This window comes from Natator depressus, chromosome 2 (assembly GCF_965152275.1).
Source record: "Natator depressus isolate rNatDep1 chromosome 2, rNatDep2.hap1, whole genome shotgun sequence".
NCBI classification, from domain to species: Eukaryota; Metazoa; Chordata; order Testudines; family Cheloniidae; genus Natator; species Natator depressus.
In genome coordinates, this window is record NC_134235.1 from 179,165,991 (window position 1) to 179,187,527 (window position 21,537).

The 21,537-nt window shown below is 42.1% G+C and overlaps 1 protein-coding gene and 1 long non-coding RNA gene across 8 annotated transcripts in view; one reads left to right on the top strand and one right to left on the bottom strand.

The window, feature by feature from the left end:
* Window positions 1-1,929: 1,929 nt before the first annotated feature.
* Window positions 1,930-13,114, bottom strand: LOC141981629 (uncharacterized). Of its 3 annotated transcripts, none has more exons than XR_012637866.1 (4): window positions 12,535-13,114; window positions 10,941-11,047; window positions 3,137-3,542; window positions 1,930-2,548 (listed from the first exon to the last, which is right to left on the bottom strand). It is a non-coding gene; the product is annotated as an uncharacterized LOC141981629 (long non-coding RNA). The 3 variants fall into 3 exon arrangements; XR_012637864.1 differs by having other exon boundaries at window positions 3,137-4,120; XR_012637865.1 differs by lacking the exon at window positions 10,941-11,047.
* Window positions 13,115-13,231: 117 nt separating this feature from the next.
* Window positions 13,232-21,537, top strand: part of LRRFIP2 (LRR binding FLII interacting protein 2) — a 146,857-nt gene continuing 138,551 nt past the window's right edge. The window contains exon 1 of one of the 5 annotated variants that reach the window (XM_074945399.1): window positions 13,232-13,666. The gene's annotated coding sequence lies outside the window, so the exon portion shown is untranslated. The remainder of the gene's footprint in view (window positions 13,667-21,537) is intronic. The other 4 variants (XM_074945401.1, XM_074945400.1, XM_074945403.1 and 1 more) reach the window with 4 other exon arrangements.

Genomic DNA, 21,537 nt, shown 5'->3' on the forward strand with positions numbered 1-21,537 from the left:
AGGCGTGCCTAGGCAAACATCGGAGTGACTCAGGCAGGTCATTTCCCTTTTAAGTTTCGTTTCATGGCGATTCAGTCCTACTGGCAGTGTACTGTCTTTTAATTTGCAGCCAGCAGAAGACGATGGCCAGCAGTCGTACTGCACCACCTTCTGCTGAGCACCCAGGAGATGATGATGGCTAGCGGTCATACTGCACAGTCTGCTGCCAGCAAGATGTATAAAGATCTGGATCATGGATCAAAACATGAAATAGACCAGATTTGTTTTGTATTCATTTTCTCCTCCCTCCCTCCGTGAAATCAACAGCCTGCTAAATCCAGTTTTGAGTTCTATCCTTGAGGGAGCCATTCTGTTTCTCACAAAGCCACCCCCTTTGTTGATTTTAATTCCCTGTATGCCAACCCTGTAAGCCATGTCATCAGTCGCCCCTCCTTCTGTCAGAGCAATGGCAGACAATTGTTCCGTGCCTTTTTTCTGTGCAGACGCCATACCACGGCAAGCATGGAGCCCACTCAGATCACTTTGGCAATTAGGAGCACATTAAACACCACGCGCATTATCCAGCAGTATATGCAGCACCAGAACCTGGCAAAGCAAAACCAGGCGAGTAGGCGACATCAGCGCTGTGACAAGAGTGATGAGGACATGGACACAGACTTCTCTCAAAGCACGGACCCTGGCAATGTGGGCATCATGGTGCTAATGGGGAAAGTTCATGGCGTGGAACACCGATTCTGGGACCAGGAAACAAGCACAGACTGGTGGGACCGCATAGTGTTGCAGGTCTGGGACGATTCCCAGTGGCTGCAAAACTTTTGCATGCGTAAGGGCACTTTCATGGAACTTTGTGACTTGCTTTCCCCTGCCCTGAGGAGCAAGAATACCAAGATGAGAGCAGCCCTCACAGTTGAGAAACGAGTGGCAATAGCCCTGTGGAAGCTTGCAAAGCCAGACATCTACCGGTCAGTCGGGAATCAATTTGGAGTGGGCAAATCTACTGTGGGGGCTGCTGTGATGCAAGTAGCCAACGCAATCAAAGATCTGCTGATATCAAGGGTAGTGACCCTGGGAAATGTGCAGGTCATAGTGGATGGCTTTGCTGCAATGGGATTCCCTAACTGTGGTGGGGCCATAGACGGAACCCATATCTCTATCTTGGTACCGAAGCACCAAGCCGGTGAGTACATAAACCGCAAGGGGTACTTTTCAACAGTGCTGCAAGCACTGGTGGATCACAAGGAACATTTCACCAACATCAACGTGGGATGGCCGGGAAAGGTACATGACGCTCGCATCTTCAGGAACTCTGGTCTGTTTCAAAAGCTGCAGGAAGGGACTTTATTCCCAGACCAGAAAATAACCGTTGGGGATGTTGAAATGCCTATAGTTATCCTTGGGGACCCAGCCTACCCTTTAATGCCATGGCTCATGAAGCCATACACAGACAGCCTGGACAGTAGTCAGGAGCTGTTGAACTACAGGCTGAGCAAGTGCAGAATGGTGGTAGAATGTGCATTTGGACGTTTAAAAGCACGCTGGCACAGTTTACCGACTCGGTTAGATCTCAGCGAAACCAATATTCCCATTGTTATTGCTGCTTGTTGTGTGCTCCACAATATCTGTGAGAGTAAGGGGGAGACATTTATGGCAGGGTGGGAGGTTGAGGCAAATCGCCTGGCCGCTGGTTACGCACAGCCAGACACCAGAGCGGTTAGAAGAGCACAGGAGGGTGCGGTGCGCATCAGAGAAGCTTTGAAAACCAGTTTCATGACTGGCCAGGCTACGGTGTGAAAGTTCTGTTTGTTTCTCCTTGATGATACCCCCCACCCCTTGGTTCACTCTACTTCCCTGTAAGCTAACCACCCTCACCTCCTCCCTTCGATCACCGCTTGCAGAGGCAATAAAGTCATTGTTGCTTCACATTCATGCATTCTTTATTAATTCATCACACAAATAGGGGGATAACTACCAACGTAGCCCAGGAGGGGAGGTGGAGGAGGGAAGGACAAGGACACACAGCACTTTAAAAGTTTAAAACTTTAAAACTTATTGAATGCCAGCCTTCTGTTGCTTGGGCAATCCTCTGGGGTGGAGTGGCTGGGTGGCCGGAGGCCCCCACACCACATTCTTGGGCGTCTGGGTGAGGAGGCTACGGAACTTGGAGAGGAGGGCGGTTAGTTACACAGGGGTTGTAGCGGCGGTCTGTGCTCTAGCTGCCTTTTTTGAAGCTCAGCCATATGCTGGAGCATATTAGTTTGATCCTCCAGCAGCCTCAGCATTGAATCCTGCCTCCTCTCAACACGCTGCCGCCACCTTTCAGCTTCAGCCCGCCATTTACTCTCTTCAGCCCGCCACCTCTCCTCCCGGTCATTTTGTGCTTTCCTGCACTCTGATATTGTCTGCCTCCACGCATTCGTCTGTGCTCTGTCAGTGTGAGAGGACAGCATGAGCTCAGAGAACATTTCTTCACGAGTGCATTTTTTTTGCCTTCTAATCTTCGCTAGCCTCTAGGAAGGAGAAGATCCTGTGATCCTTGAAACACATGCAGCTGGTGAAGAAAAAAAAAGGGACAGTGGTATTTAAAAAGGACACATTTTATAGAACAATGGGTACACTCTTTCATGGTAAACCTTGCTGTTAACATTACATACATAGCACGTGTGCTTTCGTTCCAAGGTTGCATTTTGCCTCCCTCCCCACTGTGTGGCTATCCCCTCATACCTCCCCCCTCCCCGTGGCTAACAGCGGGGAACATTTCTGTTCAGCCACAGGCAAACAGCCCAGCAGGAACGGGCACCTCTGAATGTCCCCTTAAGAAAAGCACCCTATTTTAACCAGGTGACCATGAATGATATCACTCTCCTGAGGATGACACAGAGAGATAAAGAACGAATGTTGTTTGAACGCCAGCAAACATACACTGCAATGCTTTTTTCTACAATGATTCCCGAGTACGTGCTACTGGCCTGGAGTGGTAAAGTGTCCTATCACGGTGGACGGAAAAGGCTGCCCTCCCCAGAAACCTTTTGCAAAGGCTTTGGGAGCACATCCAGGAGAGGTGCAAATGCCAGGGCAAATTAATTATTAAACATGCTTGCTTTTAAACCATTTATAGTATTTTAAAAGGTACACTCACCAGAGGTCCCTTCTCCGCCAGGCGGGTCCGGGAGGCAGCCTTGGGTGGGTTCGGGGGGTACTGGCTCCAGGTCCAGGGTGAGAAACAGTTCCTGGCTGTTGGGAAAACTGGTTTCTCCGCTTGCTTGCTGTGAGCTATCTACAACCTCCTCCTCCTCATTTTCCTCATCCCCAAAATCTGGTTCCGCGTTGCCTCCATCTCCATTGAAGGAGTCAAACAACACAACTAGGGTAGTGGTGGCTGAACCCCCTAAAATGGCATGCAGCTCATCATAGAAATGGCATGTTTGGGGCTCTGACCTGGAGCGGCCGTTTGCCTCTCTGGTTTTCTGGTAGGCTTGCCGCAGCTCCTTAAGTTTCACACGGCACTGCTTCGGGTCCCTGTTATGGCCTCTGTCCTTTATGTCCTGGGAGATTTTGAGAAATGTTTTGGCATTTTGAAAACTGGAACGGAGTTCTGATCGGACAGATTCCTCTCCCCATACAGCGATCAAATCCCGTACCTCCCGTTCGGTCTATGCTGGAGCTCTTTTGCAATTCTGGGACTCTATCATGGTCACCTCTGCTGATGACCTCTGCATGGTCACCTCTGCTGATGAGCTCTGCACTCACCTGCAGCTTGCCATGCTGGCCAAACAGGAAATTGAAATTCAAAAGTTCGCGGGCCTTTTCCTGTCTACCTGACCAGTGCATCTGAGTTGAGAGTGCTGTCCAGAGCGGTCACAATGGAGCACTCTGGGATAGCTTCCGGAGGCCAATACCGTCTAATTGTGTCCTCAGTACCCCAAATTCAACCCGGCAAGGCTGATTTCAGCGCTAACCCTTTGTTAGAGGTGGAGTAAGGAAATCAATTTTAAGAGCCCTTTAAGTCGGAAAAAAGGGCTTCGTCGTGTGGATGGGTGCAGGGTTAAATCGATTTAACGCTGCTAAATTCGACCTCAACTCCTAGTGTAGACCAAGGCTTAGTTGTGCTGGTTCTGCAGTGCTAACCAGAGTAAAAAGCATTAAAAATGTATCACTAAAGTTAGAAGATCTTTGAAAAAGAAAGCAAGTTTGAATAAGAGTGTCATTTTTGCATAGCCACTTTTCAGAGCAGAATCATACTAAACATAGTAAAACCTCACTGTATATGCTGAGTCAGATCTGCTGACTTGTGTTGGCTTTAAGAATAAAAATCCGCAAAAATATTGTCACACAACTACAAAAAACCCTAAGCTCCTTTTTCTTGCACCATCAGACTTTTTTTCTAAAAGTTTCAACCAGTTACACGTATACAACTTCAATGGAATGGCATAGGTGTCAGTGAGACCATAGATTTTAAAACAACGGTAATGCATGCATGTAATTTAGGACATAATTTGGCCTCTTATTAATGCTGATGCATGAGATAGAAATAAATGCACTTTACCGCTGAAAAGCCAGACTCTGTTTACATGGCTGGCACGTAGAAAAAACATCTTACAGACAAAACATTTGATACATGAATAATTGAGAAGATAGACATGCAACCCCACATGTAATTTAAGTAAGTCATTCTTTAGAGTACAGCTACACTTTAAGCAGAGGAATGTAAAAACTTGCCCTCACATTTTTTATACTTTCCAGTTTAGGGGTGGAGAATTTCACAAACAGATACAACTTGAAATATATACACAAATTCATTGGATACAAAAGTCCAAGTAAGCTGTTATTGCGGCACTATAATTCAATACTCAGTTGAGTTAAAGGGAAACTGTCAACTTGAAAGCTAGTCAATAAAAATTGCTTAAAGTATTTTCACGTACTAGACACGGTTTCGAGTCCATCTACCAAAACTTCTTGTATTTTTATACATTCTTAGTTTTCTAAAAATTCTTCTCTTCCCTGTAGTTGGGGTAAGCCCCTCAATAAACAGTGAAAATGACTATGCATATTTCACAACACTGTAAACAAACTGAAAAAAAAAAAAAGTTTTTTCTTTTTGTTTACCATTATAGGTTAACATATCATATTAACTTCAGTCGGTAAAATTTTACAGAGAAATTTATCTTAAGCTGAAAGTCCCTTTAAATATAAATGGAACGGGGAAAAGTGTTAGGAAAAATCATGCGTATCACTTTTTTTTCCTCTTGACCTCTAAATGTTGACATTTGTTTACTATTAAAATAGTGACAATCCCTAGCATTCAAAAATCATGGTTCAGGCTCCCAAAATCAAGAGACTGGATAAAAAATAGTGAGATCTATTTATAACTATTTTGGGGCCTTTTTATTTGACTTCTGGTGTTTAAGTCTTTCGGGTCATGTTTTCCAGCAATTCTCTGAAAGCATGAAGGATAGAAACATCCTAAGTAAAAAAAAAGTTACAATTCTTATCTTCACATAATTTCAACAGCTGGGGCTGTCAGAAAATACCAAATGTTGCAAGACATGTATTAAAATAATGGGTTGAGAATACTGCTGTTGTCTTAGACCTTGGCCTATGTACCCTATTCGTAAATGTTACCTTCTAAAGCCCCTGACCTGCAAGGACTTTGACACATGCTTAACTTCTAACATGTGCGTAGTTTAGTTGAAATCTACAGAATTACTCATATGCTCAAACTCCTACATACCTCTTAGTAGGAGTGGGGCATTAAATTGTAATGACCTGATTTTTCAGGTGTGCTGAGTTTTCACAGTTTAAGTTGGCTTTACTGACAATGTGAAAATCAGTCCCATAAGCATCTGAACCTGTGCTAATGGTTATGGCATGAAGAATGGCCAAGCGTGTTAGGAAGATGCAACCAATTTGGACTCTGGGAGTTTCAGGTTTAATATTTCTCACAAGGGAAATGCATTTCAATCCCTGATACATTTAAAATTAAAATATTTTACTGTAGCTTTGCTCCTATAATTTAACACCAAATGTATAAATGAAGTATCTACCTTACCTCCAGGGAATGTGCTGTAAATTAATGTCAGATGTATGCAATGTGAGAAGGAGACAAAGCACAGATGAGTGGCAAGAAACAACATGCAGCAGTCAGGTTGAGTAATCTGGACAATATATTTAATGGGAAACCAACATATCCTCTTATCTAAGGTGAATTTTACACCTTTAAAAACTATTTGATTTATTTTGTTTATAAAATGAAATACATGAGACAACCAGATTCACTGCTGGAGTATGTGAGGGAGGCTCCACTGAAATCAAAAGGCAGTAAATTAAGTTGGTTGAGAGTGTTTTGTTAAGCAAACAGTGTGTGCATTTCTGACTTATTTCTTGAAGAGAATTGTACAGCAGTAGTCGAATTGTAAGATACAAAAAGGAGGGATTCAAAGAAACAGTAACTATATCTTACATGTGTGCTGATTATTAGTTTACTTACGAGTGCTCTGTGGGTACACCATCACTGGGTGGAAGTAATTTATATTATTTGGGCTTATATAATCTTATAAGACTAAAATATAGTCATTATATTACACTGGGCTTACATTCATTTATGGGGCTAGGCTATCGCTAATAACAAGATCCACTAGACTTGCAATAAATTCTAAAACCCACTTGTACTGAGAAGCCAGGTTAAACTGTGTTGTAATAAAATTCCTACATAAGTGTGATTATGGTCTGAAAAGTAAGTATGAAATAAAAATCATGTACATACTCAAAAGATCTGTGTGTTTAGACAAGTCTGCTTCATTCTGAGAAAAAAATAAGCTGTTACTGCTTTTCACTCCTGCTAGTCCTGCAGACTCATTTGAGACTTATTCCTTAAAGAGATTTGTTATGGAACAGTAAATTGGATTCTATTTTGACTCATGTGTCATCAATAAAATTGTTAACTAAGTAGCAATTACAAAATCTCTTACTGTTGACACACAAGCTAGAAAGAACAGCTTTTGACTTTCAGATACCAGGCTGCATGCCTCTTCCAGTATTTGGTCTATCATTTTATTTTACAGCTATAATATCTTGATCACAGCTTTTCACCTTGTGTGTAATCGCCTCCAACAGTCACTTCATACTCTTCAGTGATTAGGGCCCTACCACATTCACAGTCCATTTTCATGGTCATAGGGTTTTAAAAATAGAAAATTTCGTGATTTTAGCTATTTAAATCTGAAATGTCACGGTGTTGTAATTGTAGGGGTCCTGACTCAAAAAGGAGTGGTGGTGGGGGTCGCAAGGTTATTGTAGGGAGAGTTGCGGTATTGCTAACCTTACTTCTGTGCTGCTGCTGGCATTGGCACTGCCTTCAGACCTCGGCAGCTGGAGAGTGGCAGCTGCTGGCTGGGATCCCAGCTCTGAAGTCAGAGCTGCAGCCAGCAGCAGCACAGAGATAAGGATGGCATGGTGTGGTATTGCCTCCCTTACTTCTGTGCTGCTGCCTGCAGAGCTGGGCTCTCAGTAAGCAGCCGCCACTCTCCAGCTGCCCAGCTGTGAAGGCAGCGCAGAAGTAAGGGTAGCAATACTGGGACCCACCCACACACCTAAAATAACTTGCGACCACCCTGCAATTCCCATTTTGGTCCGAATCCCCAACTGGAGAAATGCTGGTCTCCCCTGTGAAATCTGTATAATATAGGATAAAAGTACACAAAAGACCAGATTTCACAGTCTGTGTTGTGTTTTTCTTGGCCATGAATTTGGTAGGGCCCCTACCAATGATCTATCCAGAAGTCTTCAGTAAGAATGTACTCTCCTGTCTGCAGCCATCTGTTGTTTCTTGTCTTAGATATAAGCTCCTTGGGGGAAGGACTGTCTTTTTCTCTGTGTTTGTACAGCACAAGCACAATAGGGTCTTGGTCTATAACTAGGCCTCCTAGGCACTATGATAATAAGAGATTTTCAACACACTCCTCCATGATAGTAAGTGTGACTGCTATGCTATACCAGATCATATTTTTATTAAGATAATCTCAGCCCTGAGGAATTTCCAATGTAAAAGGTGATATAGATAAAATGTGCTGGGAGACCCAGGGGAGAAAGCAATCTCTGTATTCTCCTATTCCCCCTTCCTTACTGTTTCCCTTGTTTTAGTCGTGTAATGTTGTTTCAGAAGGCATTTGATGTGGTTTACTGTTTGTGGGTGGGTCTGATTGAAGAAGTGTTTAGAAGAGTTAAAATGAAGAGAAAAGGAGGCCTGACAGACTGGATTGTAAGTTTGTTTCATGCATAGGGGAAGAAGAAGGCAGAGACAAGAGTGGGAGGACACAAAAGGGGGAAAGGAATGGAATTACATGAGGGATGAATTTAGCCAACAATAGTGAATGTGTGATGTCACAATAACTTTCTCATCAATAAATTATAGCATCAGAACTCCGAGCTAAAGCTTCACTGCAAGAAGAGAAATGCCAAAGTGAGGGGGACAGAGAACCCTCATCCAAAATCAAGTATTTTGATTAATAGCAGACAAACCCCAGGCAAATATATTTCTTTGTATGCACTCTCTATTCAAAATTGCTTCACTGTGAAAGTCTTTTTTTAAAAATTGTATACATCAGATCAGAACTTTATTGCAGGAAGAAGACACCAAGTCATAATTGAAACTGTTCCCACTAATCAAATTACAAGATTCCTACAGGATATGTTTCCCAGTGTGATCTTCTGTTTAAGCAGAATGCAGATTTCACCCTTTAAATGCTTAAACAGAACAAAGCAGTTCAGTATAGCTTCCTCCCATAGGCAGTTCTTAGGGTCACAGCTAGGCCCTTCACATACAGGTAGTGGTAGAATTGCATACGGATGTTTTTGTTCCAAATGTATTTTTTAGCTGTTTGTACATTAGTTTTTTTTAACTTAAAATGTTTCGACTGGCAGTAGCAAAAATGAGAGTGCTAGTGTAGATGAGCCACCACTGTGTTATCTAGTGCTGTTCAGCACAGGTCTAGATGATGTGATAGTTCAAAACACCAGCAGCGGCTGGCAGTTGGCCTACATTCAAATTCTCGCCAGTGGAGATGAAACAATGGTATATACAGTAGGAAATTTCAAGAAAAAATGTTTAGTGTAGACAAGGCCTTACTTGGACATGTGTTCACTTTGAAAATCTCTAATTAAAAAAAAAGGGGGGGAGGGGGAGAGAGAGAAATTGATATGCTGTTTGACCTGCGAGTTTATTGTCTGTCTTGAGTTTTTTACTAAATGAGATGACAAAAGAAACTTAGAATATGACACACTCTCTCAAAAAATCCTTCCAGTGTCTGGAATTCTTTCTGTGAAAAAGTCAACATATTTTAGAAAGTGTTCAGAATTTTGCTGAATCCCATTTCTCCCAGGGGGTCAAACAGCTTCTTGTCCCTATTTCTCTAGAGAGCCACCTTTCAAATTACCACAAGAATGACAGGCAACATTAAACACCACATACAATTAAGCATGAGCATCCAGCAGTTTTTAGTGGGGAAAAATTGATAATTCAGTAATATTGGAAGCTACTTCAGTGGCAATTTGAAAGGCTTTACAGACTGACCATTCTCTGTACAGTTATTTCAGTCCTTTCAAAACAGAGAGTCAAACATGATCTTTTCATTTACATGTTTCTAATTAAATGTTTGTTAGAAAGGTGGCTATTGAGCCACCTATCAGTGAGATTGTATTATGAATTGGTATTGTTGCATGTCATACCGCTGCAGAATGTTTGCATACGATACAGTGTATTGCTTCTCAGAAAAGTAAACAAATGCCCCTTTTAAACCACAAAAATTCATGTCTGCTCTCAAGTGGGGAGTCTCTTGACTGCATCATTAAAGAAAAATGTGCTGCCTATGATATGAAGAGAACAACATTACGCAAATCCCAATACTTCATCATAAAAAAATGTACAAACACAAATGAAAACTTTTTTCCTACATCTAGCAGTATGTCGCCAGAGAAGCCATCCCACACAAAGCTAGAACATTTCAGAAGATTCCACATAGCCAGCCCAAACAGAGCTAGGAAGAACTCGTATTAAAAAGGATATTATAGAAGTTAGACGGTTGCTCTCACCAGCTAAACCAAACCAAAATGCTCCTAATATTTTTTTTATGAAGACTCCCACTAAACAATCATAAATTCCACAAAATCAGTAGGTGAATTTTTTTATAGGAATCAACTCAAAACAAGAGATTACTTATCATTTTCAAGACCAGTCACTTTCTCTCTTGCTTTTACTTCGTGTTTGAGAGTGCCTTTTTGACCCGTGCATCAACATTTCTGCTTCACCCTGCAGTGAGATCACCATCTATTACCACAAAAATTAACATATTACAAGTAAAGCATGATGATTGCACTACATGATCAAGTGAGGAATGAGGGTGGGACAGGATCAGGCCATTTTTTCCTTAAACCTGAATATCTTTAATTATCAAAGAAAAAGTATGAAACACTAGCAAAACTTCTAAGGAGGTTACCCTTTAAGTATGTGTGAAAGTTGTCTCCTCTATAACAAAGTCTCACTTTCTGAATTAGGATCGTAACAGCTGAGGGCAGATTTAAGGGTTGGCAAATATTGACTTTGTCACTGCCAAAGTTCTTTCACTCTGTCCCCTTCCTCATTCTACTCTTGGTTTTGTTTGTTTTTTCCCCCAGTGGTACAGGATTATGTTTCTACTGAGGGCTTTGGAGGTATTTGTAACTGAGGCCTTATCATTAGGACTGCCACTTAATTTACTTACCCATTCCTCACTTTTTCACCCATGCCTTTTTTCCACACTGGCCCTTACACATGGCATGCCCTCACTGAACTGATCCATTAGATTCCACTATCCTTTCTCCAGATCTCTCCTCACATCTGTCTGATGCCTATGAGAAACTGGCCAGTTATTGATAAGCTGAAGGGCAGATGAGGACAGTAGATACTTTACCTATTTACAGGAACGAAAACAGCTTGTAAGTGTGTATGGACCTCCTCCAAAGCTCATTAAAATGGACAGAAAGATTCCATTAACTTCAGTGGGTGATGGATCAGGCCCTATGCATATATAAAAATGGTATATATTTGATTCTGTTCCTTTTCCTCCCACCACCTAGATGTCATATTAGATAAGTAAACTCTTTGGCACATATCTTTGTATATATGTTTGTATAGTACCTAGCACAATGGAGCTCCACTCCACTCTTGTCTGGGGCCTCTGCAAACTGTTATATGATGTAAATACAAATGAGGGACCTTTACCCATACATCAGCACTGTGACCCAAGAACCTCTGAATGCCAGCTGGCAGAGGGCAATGAGGGTGTCTAACTGTACAGGAATCCCCTGGGTTCACCAAAATAATGTCATGTACGGTCTCTGCTGCAAGCCTGTGTCACATAACCATTGTGAGAAGTATTATGGAGAACATGTGAGGACTTATGTTTATATACTGCAAATTATGTTCTCTAGCTGTGTAGGTCAAAACAGTAGAGTAGCTTGAGCGAAACTCCTCCATATAGAGGCTGTGGGACCAATATGTAATGTATAACATACAACAAGAGGCTATTAGCATGCTAAGTCAAATGCTAATGAAGAGCTAAAGAAACTAATAGAATGACATAAACAGCGGGCGGGGCAGGGAGGGAGACCCTATCTTGAGGTGAACATCAAAGATCTGTTCTGATATATTTGGGGGTGCAAAAAGAGGCACTTGCATCCTTCACCTAGGAAGTAAACTGACAGTGGGTTTGCTTTATAAGAAAGGGATCTCAACCAGGCTTGGCTGAAAATGCTGGCATGAACTTTGGGTGAGACAAGCTTCTATAGACAGGAGAACAACTTGTTAGTTAAGCTTAGGTTTTAGAAGACCTGTTATGATGATGATTTATATGTAACAATTTGTTCCCACCTCTCATGCTTTTAAAAAAAATTATTTTTGTTTTATAGTTAAACTCAAGTGCTGTGCCTAATACAGGAGCAGTAAACTGTGATACACTGTTCCTTAGAGAATAGAGGATTTGGGATTTTTGTGGGTATCAAGTGATCAGGAGCTATATACTACAGGGAGCTACGTTGAAGGGACTCAGGGCTGGGGTGTACCTTTTGTCCACCCGCAAGGCAAAAGCAGGGCCTGGTCCATAGGAGAGTGATTGACAGTCTGGTTGTGGTAGGGAGCTAACACTCAGCTAAGACAATCAAGATTCCCTCATGCTGGAGACAAGTAGTAACAAGGTGACTCTCAGCCCTGGGTGCCCCAAGAAATGTCACAAACATCCCCAAAACTGTCAGTGCTCTGGTGAAGGGGTGCTATTTAGAAGAAAAAGAATTCAAGGTTTGGGCAGTGAAAAAAAGGGAAGTTGGAAGTGAGAACACCAAGGCTGAATCAATTTTGCAGGGCGAGGTGAGGGGATAAAGCCTTGATTGAGGCTCGGGGTACGTTGTTCCCTGGGGGGAAAGATTATGACAATCCAGATCACTTTATTCAACCTCGCAGGGCAGAAAAAACTTACGAACCTCCCTCTGCCTGCCACAGTTTTGACTCACCTCGTCGAGTGCGGAGACTAATGACTAATTGGGGGGGTTGGCGCCGCCTGTCCCCGCATCTCCCGGGTCAGCGGGAATGTAACAGAGCCCTCCCGGGCTGGCGGATCCTGCTGCCCATTTCAGGGAGCAGCTGGCCGAGTGGCGGTGACGAGGACATTTTGACAGGCGGCTGCCAAGAGCGTCACTCTCCTTCGGTACCTTGGGACAGGCGTGGAGGGAAAACACACAAAGTTGGCCCCAAGCTGGGTGTGCCTCCTCCTAAAAACGCCGGTCTCCGCCCAGCACCCAGTTCTTCCAGCGCAGGCCGGTCACGTGGAAAGGGAGAGAAAACCCCTTACCCCACACCACTGCATTTAACGACAAGTGACTGACTTTTGTCAAAGAGGCCACAGCGATTCACGCTGCCAGCCGTCTCCTCCACGGCTGAGCAGTCACACCTCAGCCGGCTCCTAGTGCACTCAGCAGCCAACAGGAGCAGAGTCCGAGTCAGAAGCTGCACCCCGCTCCGCAGTGGCAAGCAGGCTCGGCCCAGGCTCCCTGCCGAGAAGCCGAGCAGCTCCGCCTGTGAAAGCCTGCCCCCTCGCCCGGCTACTTGTGCGCATGCGTCCGCGCCCTGTAACCGGGAGTGGCACCGCCCAGCCCCTGTGGACAGTCGTGAGTGGAGCTCGGCGCACTTGTGCGCGCGCGTGGTGGGACGTACAGCGCCTCTTCAGCTGCTACAGCCGCGGCGCTGGTGTTCTACCGCCGGCGCAGCTCCGTAACCGCCACCGCGCGCTCCCCCCGCCCATGGAACCCTAAGACCGATTTGAAAATAACCGCTGTTCCTGTGGCCTGGCGATGTGGCTGTAGCCTCCGGCGCGGGGGCCTGGGCATCGCCGCTCTCTCTCTTGTCTCCTGCTCGGGAAGAGCAGCTCCTTGCCAGGGGCCCGGGGTGCCCCGCCCGGCAGCACCGCGCTCACCCAGGGCGGCTCCTCGCTGTGGGTTCCGGACCTCCCGCTTCCCCTGGGCTCCTGTGGGCAATAGCCTGGACTGGAGCCGGGACCAGCGAGGTGCTCGGCTCACGGGGTGGGTGTCAGGCGGCCGCGGGCCAGTTCTTCTCCCGGCGCTGGAGACCTGCAGTGGATTGTCCTCGGTAAGGGACCCGCAGCTCGTGACCCTGCAGGTCACGAGGAGAAATGGGGGGGGGGGAGAGGGACCCCGCTCCTGTGGGGGAGGCGAAGGGTTGGGAGGGACCCCGATCCTGCGGCGGAAGCGGGGTGGTAATTGAAGACCTGAGAGGAAAAAGAAGGCAAATATTCAAATACCCCCACTGCAGCCTGCAATAAATTTGAATATTTATGTGTTGTAGATGTATGTGGTATGTGGATTTATATATGGGGTGTTAGTATAGATGTATACTGCATATATCTCATGTATATTTATTGTGTGGGATTCCCCAAGTGCTATTCAGTTGCCCCATGCCCACTGATGGTTTCACAGGTGCGGTGGGAAGGAGGCAATGCCCTGTCCAAGAAATGTGTCCTCAGTGTTGACGTGCTAGGATTAAATTACTACCACTGTTGAAATTTATTTCTCTCTCTAATAAACTGAGTACGGAATCCTTCTATGCAGCACCTCTGAGATGAGTATTTCAGTGCACTTTACCAGCACACCCTGCAGGGTTCATGGTTTTCCAAAGTGCTGACTTTGCCCTCCTAGGGTGGGCACAAAGGGCTATTGCAGGGGTTCAGACAGACTTCTCTGTTGTTCTTTGGGGTCTCAGCTTTCATTTGAAAAGAAGTGCTGTTTAGCTGTTATGGAAAACCTTAAAAATGTGACCACAGTGTAATCGATGCAGTAGTGTCTGCCTGTATTTGCAGAGAGCCTGGAATGAAAGGTCTGATGTATGGGTACCCCATTCATTTAAATGATGGTAGTTAGCATTATTGACATTTCAAGTATTTCACTGATTCTCAAAGTTTGAGAGGAGAAGTATAGATCTTTTGACATCTTCAATCTAATCTGATTGAGCAATTATTTTGGGTAAACCTTTAACAACACATGGTTGGGTTGAAGAGGTGAATATGATTGACTTCATTTTCCTAAGGGAGCAGGGCTTAGTTTCCAGCATTTTGGGAGACTGTCTTAAATCTCTAACTCTCCTGTGAGGAGGTAAGTTAAATCACTTCCTAGCTGCTATTTTTATTTTTTACTGTCTACTGTGCCTGTAAATACATAAAAAATTAAAATGCCTTTTGAGCTAACAGTTGAAGAGCGGCGTTAACAGTATTCAGAGTAGCAGCTGTGTTAGTCTGTATCCTCAAAAAGAAAAGGAGTATTTGTGGCACCTTAGAGACTAACAAATTTATTTGAGCATAAGCTTTCGTGAGCTACAGCTCACTTCATCGGATGCATCGGTAACAGTATTGTCTCCCCAATGCGTCACTGGCTAGTTGCATGATGTCAGAACTGATTAAAGGTGCTATAGAAATGCAAGGTATCACTTGGGGCTCATATAATTCTTTATTTCAGAAAGAGAGTGCAGAATTAACAGGAACTGAGAGAAGCTCACTGACAGTGCAAGGTCTGACAATGTTCTTGAGCTGGATCTGGGAGTAGTTAAGTATGAGGACTGAGGAAAGTTCTGTGAAAGGGGCATCAGGCAAAATAGTGGTGGTGTCCATTCTAGAGTAATCTGTGGAATTGCTTCAAAGGAAAGAATTCATTTTCATCATGATTCTCTCTTTAGCCAATATATAGAAGATGACAGTGTTTTAACATGTGAATTTTGGAAAATGTGATTCAGATAGGAAGCGAAGTCACTGAGTTTTGGGTATGACAAAGGTCTTAAAAATAAGCAGCAAAAGCATAACTCACAATTAATGTACAACTTGTTGTCTGAACATTACTAGATACAGCCTCTTGAGAAACTTGTAATTTGATAGGACACATTGCTGAACAGGTATTTATTATAAGTAGAGCTTATGGAGGAGGAGAGAAACAAAAAGGAGATTTGATATAGTGGTTGATACTTGTAGTAAATGTTTGTGATGTGGTGCAATTCGTTCGTAATAGTGTGTCACAATTCAAGCTCTGGTTTCTGTTGCCAAGAGCAGGAAATTTTGGGGGAAAGTAATCTAGTTGATTAATTTGAAGAGTTTTGTTTTTAGTGGTTACAAAATTACATTTAATGACTCCTAAAGAAAGGAATTCATCCCTCCGTTGTACAGTATTTACTGCAACATAGAAAATCTCTTGAAACTAGAGAACAGATTTGTGTAAATGTATGTAATGGATAGTTAGTCTCTTTATAAGTTCTTTAAAAATATAGATAATCATGTGCATTCAATATGATTAAAATATTTCATAGTAGTGGTGCTTAAGTAATAGAGTGATAGGCATATTTGAAATAACTTTAGTTTTCGCTCTTGTGTATTAGGCATATATTGTATAATTAATGAAATAGTAGGGAAGTGTGAGGGTGTGCTATACATGCCAAACCCAAGATCTGTGTTAAAAGAATGCTGACAAATTAAAGTTATACTATTTTAAAAATATTTGTTAAGTTCTTAAGTGTCATTTTACAGAATTAACTACTTTATGCGCTTGTTAAGTACTTCAGTTACCAAATGTTGAGGCTCTTAGTGTTTGTTTCTAGTACATACTATGTTTCAGAATATGACCCGTTTACCATGGTTTTTGTTTGTGGGGTTTTGGTTTTTGCTTTTTTAATTAATTAGAAAATAGAACATTGGTCTGTAATAGCAATATGTATCTTCAGTGAATGAATCTTTCCCTTATGAAATTTGGTGAGAAGATAATTATTTTTAAAATGTGGGTCTGAAAAGATGGTGGTGATGTTATAATGTTGTTCACTTAGTTGTGAAATAAAAATCTGATCTCGTATTAAATCTCACTTTGCTATAATAATGTAATTCTATAGAATAATTTTATTTTTGGTTTGGTTTTATGCATTTCTTTCAGTTTTCCTGGTGCCTATCCCAATCTGTAGAGCCTGTCCATAATTTAATACAGAAACCTTTTGCCTTGGACTAAGTCTAGTGTTGCGTTTAGAGTTCCAGAGCATTTTTAGTACTTGGCAATTCTGTTCTTCTGTATCTCCAGCATGTTTACCTACTTTGGGTAGCACTGATTTTTGAAAGCCTAGCTATTTTCTTCCCCTGCATCTCCCCTCAAACTACAGATACCTCAGATAGTGCCATGGTATGTTTTGTCTTGAGTGGCACGAACAGCTTAAGAGCTCCAGGAATAAATCTAAGAGCCTGAAGTAAAATATAAACTCTGATCTGCTGCTGTGTTAGCACCTTAAGGAGTATCAGTGCCCATAAAGTGTAACTCAGCAAGCCTCTCTCAAAGTATTTGTGCTTTGTAATCACATCATCTTCTGTAAAGGATTTCACTGTGTGAAGTGAGCCTCTGCACCTTGCCTGGCATGATAGTGGCCGCCCAGGTACCAGTACTTTTAAGACATCAATTACATATACAAGGCATATTCATTCCCTTGTGGAGCTGTAAGATAACTGGCACATCAGGTTTGCTGGTGCTGTCAGCTGAGGGTGTCAGAGTACTAGCTAGTCAGTAACAGCACCAATAGGAGCTGGAGTTTCATGTGTGGGCCATGAATATTTTTAAGCCAGTTTTCCAGGTTGATTTTTTGTTTGTTTTTGTTTAATGGTAGATTCAACCTTATTCAGCCAAAAGCTCCCTGTCTTAAACACCTTTGTAGTCTCAACACCTACTGACCAATATTGTTAAGGCATTGTAACTCTCATACCCTTATTTAGACACAAGGCACTGGGCAAGCTTTAATTGGTGTACATCAGGTTTTACTAAGGCAACAAATCTATCGCCTTGGGCATGTTGCATCTTATAATTTACTGTGTTATCCAGCACGTACCAAGTATCCGTGGGTTCATGATCATCTGTCCAAAGGCCAGCCTTGTCTCTCAGAGACGTGTATAGCACAAGGAAGCACTGGTCCGTAGAACTGAGCACAGAGTCTTGTGGTAGAGAACATGATTTAGGACAAGTGGTCTCAAGACCAGTGCGAGTGATGTATTAGACCTTTTTCCAGTGGGACACATTGAAAGTGAATTTCTTAGCCGTTGACTTGAACAAGAGGCTGAGCGGTCTTCCGCACTTTGTAACAAGAAAAGAAAGTATTAACAGGAGATGTTGTCTTCATCCTTTGTGGAAAGAAGCTCCGGTGGGCTTTTTACAGATACCTCTGGTAGCTAAGTCCTGGCAAAGCTCAGGCATGTCAAATGATCCTCATAGCCCAATGCTAGCCCATAAAAATATAAATCTGTTTTGTGTGTTTTTGTGTTTATAGCTACTCATGTTTATATCATCATGCTGAGAATCTGGCTTTGGATCATCCCCAAAGTGTACCTCATTCCATCCCAGTGCAGGAGCCCTCTCAGTAGCAGTTTGATTATTGACAGAGTTGAAATGATTAGGTATGGCATATCCAGGTGGCTTGAGTCCTGGCTGCATGAAAGCTATCTAGCAGAAGGACATGTGGCTTCAAGTAGCAGGAAAAGTTGCAGTGTGGTGCAAACAGCCCTCAGGGACCTCTTTCTGTACCCCATTCTAAAGTTGCCTGAATCCATCTCTTCTTTTTGTCTTTTGCAAGGCATAATAGCCACCATTGCCGTTTGGAACATGAACTGCTAGCACTGAGCACAAGACCAGAGTGCATGGACGCCAGCTTCTACCTCTCACAATTTCTCTAACAGCAGATACTGTGCTGTTTTCATTATTTCCATATATTATTTGGAATTGTGATTTCACCCCACCCCCCAGGGCTCTAACCATGTGACAAATCACAATTCCAAATTCCAACCATGTTCCATTAAAATCAAGGAAACTAGTCAGAGTAAGGTACTACTTTGAGTGAAGATATCACGTCTGTTCCTTTTGAGATTGCTGGATGAATGGCACTTTAGACATGGAAAACCCTGGTCCACCACAGATCAGTTATGACTCTCTGCTCCTACCCTGTCTTTTAATTATTTAAATTGTATTAATTTAGATTGTAAACTCCACAGAACAGTTACTTTTCTGACAGGCCTTCAGAGGCCGCCATGAAAAAGTATAGCACTCTACAAGTAAAATATAATACTAGTAAAATCCACCCCTTAAATACAAGAATTAAATGTGAATCTGATTAATTTAATGGTGTAGTTCTTTGTCACAGAACAAGAGCCATTGTTGGTTTATTTAAAAAGATATCTCTATGCTTGACATTCTTCCTCCCCCTCTCAAGCCAAACTCACTGTTAGCATATGTGGCTTGGACCTAACTAAAGTCAATAATTACACAGTTTACACCAGTGGTGAATTTGGCTCTATTACCTGTCATATAACAGAATAGGATTTTTCCTTTTAATTTCCAAGTTATCCCCTTTTCCCTGCAACAATGGCAATAGCATGTCTTATCTCAAGGAGGATGGCTGTGTACGTAAACCAGAGTTGCGCTCTAATAAGCAACTTTGTATCTATATAGCATTTCCCATCTCCATTAGGGAAATACTGCAAATTGTTAACTCTGGGGTTACCTCCCCTGAGGGTAGCAACTTTGAGAATCCTAGTGTAGATCAGCCACCAATTGACATCACATTTTAAGCACCAAAAGATTTAACCCAGCCCAGAGAACATCTAGTCTTGAAATGCAGGTAGCTGCCTACACAAGGTTTCCCAGCATTGTTGTCACTGGTGGAGCTGGATTAGTATAAGCAGTGGTGAGAAATCTTTGCAAGATTTCCATGGTGTAGATAAGGCCAGAGAGTCAGTGTCAGAGTTGGGAACAGAACTCCACCAGTCCTGGCTCCCACACCTGTGCTTAAACTGTATTCAACAGGGTTGATAAAAATTGTTTTTGTTTTTTCGATAAAAGAAAAAAAAATTAAAAAAATTTATTTTCTTTTACTTACTTTTACTTTTTAAAAACTGTTTAAAATGACATCTGAATTTAATACAAAATGTTATGGACAAACTTTTTTATACTCTCAAAACATTTAAATAAAAATAAATATGCTGAAACCATGAGCCTCTTTCAAAAACTTTGAGTTAAAGGTTACTTTTCTATATAAATTTTCCCTGATTCTTTCTTTAACTTTTGAGGTTAAGCCTTATCAATATGGCACAATAGGTCAGCATAAGTAATTTAAGAGGTTCTCATTTTCAAAGAGTAGGAACTTAAGCTCCAGTCACTTTCACTTAAGCATATTTGACAGTGTTCCTAGGCTGACCTGAAATAATCAGTTTAATTCACTTTTAGTAAACAGATGGGTTAACTGTATCATTGTTATAAATAGGAAACACATTTTGATCAGAGAAATTTGTATCCAAAACATTTAACATTTTGTTTAATTCCAGTTAAATCCTAATGCAGCTTGACACAAATGAGCAAAAAGTCAGTTTTCTAGTAATGGGACAATGTATCATTCATCATTTTCTAACATACTAAAAGTGTACAGCTAATAAGAATCTGAAAATATTAAGCTATACAATTGCTTAAATAAACATATCATTATAGTGTACCTCCTAGGTAGCAAAAAGATTTAACAACTCTAGTGTAAAGGCTCTATTCATGTTTTAATAATTGTATCAACCAATAAGAATGCTCCTTTCTTTGGAAAATAACTGAAGTACAAATGGAAAAGTTAATAAAAATTTATTTAAATCAAGGCTTTCCACTTGGTGATTTAAATTGCTTGATTTAAATCTATCCACCCTGTCTTGCTTAATTTGCTTGTTGCTCTGTTTGTTGTCACACTAGTTTAGAACATCCCACACACTATTTGTTCTGCAAGAGTGGAAAGCTGGTGCAAATGGTATCTGCAGAGAGAGAAAAATTACTTGCCTTGTAATTCTGCTTCTTTAAAGATATCACAGGAGTCTTACTCACCTTCCTCCCATCATAGTATAGATATCCTCTTATGAGGTAATGTGCTTTTACTTTTATGTGTAATACAACCAGGGTGGATTTGATTTAAATCAAATTGATTTAAATCACTAGTCAGGAAGACTCGATTTAATCATGGATTTTTACATAAAAGTGCATTCTTTTGGGTTGTTATAACCTTAATACATATAATTCACAACTCAGAGATAGATGTAGGTTTCATTTTTTAGAAGGTACACACTATACATTTTTTAAGTGATTTATTTTGAAAACTTTTCAGATTAGTTTTACAGCTATATCAGAAAATGAATGATTGTTTGGTTATTTCATTTACCAAAGATAATTGAAGCAGATATTTATGAAGTCCAGTTCAACAGGTTAATCATTAATATTTGGAGGTTTTTCTTGGCATGCTGTATTAGGAGGAGAACATCACCAGATCATATTCAACGCAACTTCCTCCTGAGAAGGAACATTTCTCATGATGTTGTTTCATTCGGGTAACCAGGCCTTGCATTTCTTTGGGTATGTCTGCGCTACAAAATTAGGTCGATTTTATAGAAGTCGATTTTTAGAAATTGATTTTATACAGTCAATTGCGTATGTCCCCATTTAGCACATTAAGTCGGCGGAGTGCGTCATCACTACCATGGCTAGCATCAACTTACAGAGCAGTGCACTGTGGGTAGCTATCCCACAGTTCCCGCAGTCTCCGCTGCCCATTGGTATTCTGGGTTAAGCGCCCAATGCCTGATGGGGCAAAAACATTGTTGTGGGTGGTTTCAGGTACATGTCGTCAATCACCCTTCCCTCTGTGAAAGCAATGGCAGACAATCGTTTCGCACCTTTTTTCCTGGTTTACCCATGCAGAGGCCATACCATGGCAATCATGGAGCGTGCTCAGCTCACCGTCACCGCTGCTGTTGTGCGCAATGTAAACACCTCGCTCATTATCCTGGATTATATGCAGAGCCGGGCTAAGAGACGCCAGCACGAGGAGGATTTTGATGAGGACATGGACACAGATGTTCCTGAAAGCACGGGCTGTGGCAATTGGGGCAGTGGGGCTGGTTGATACAGTGGAACGCCGATTCT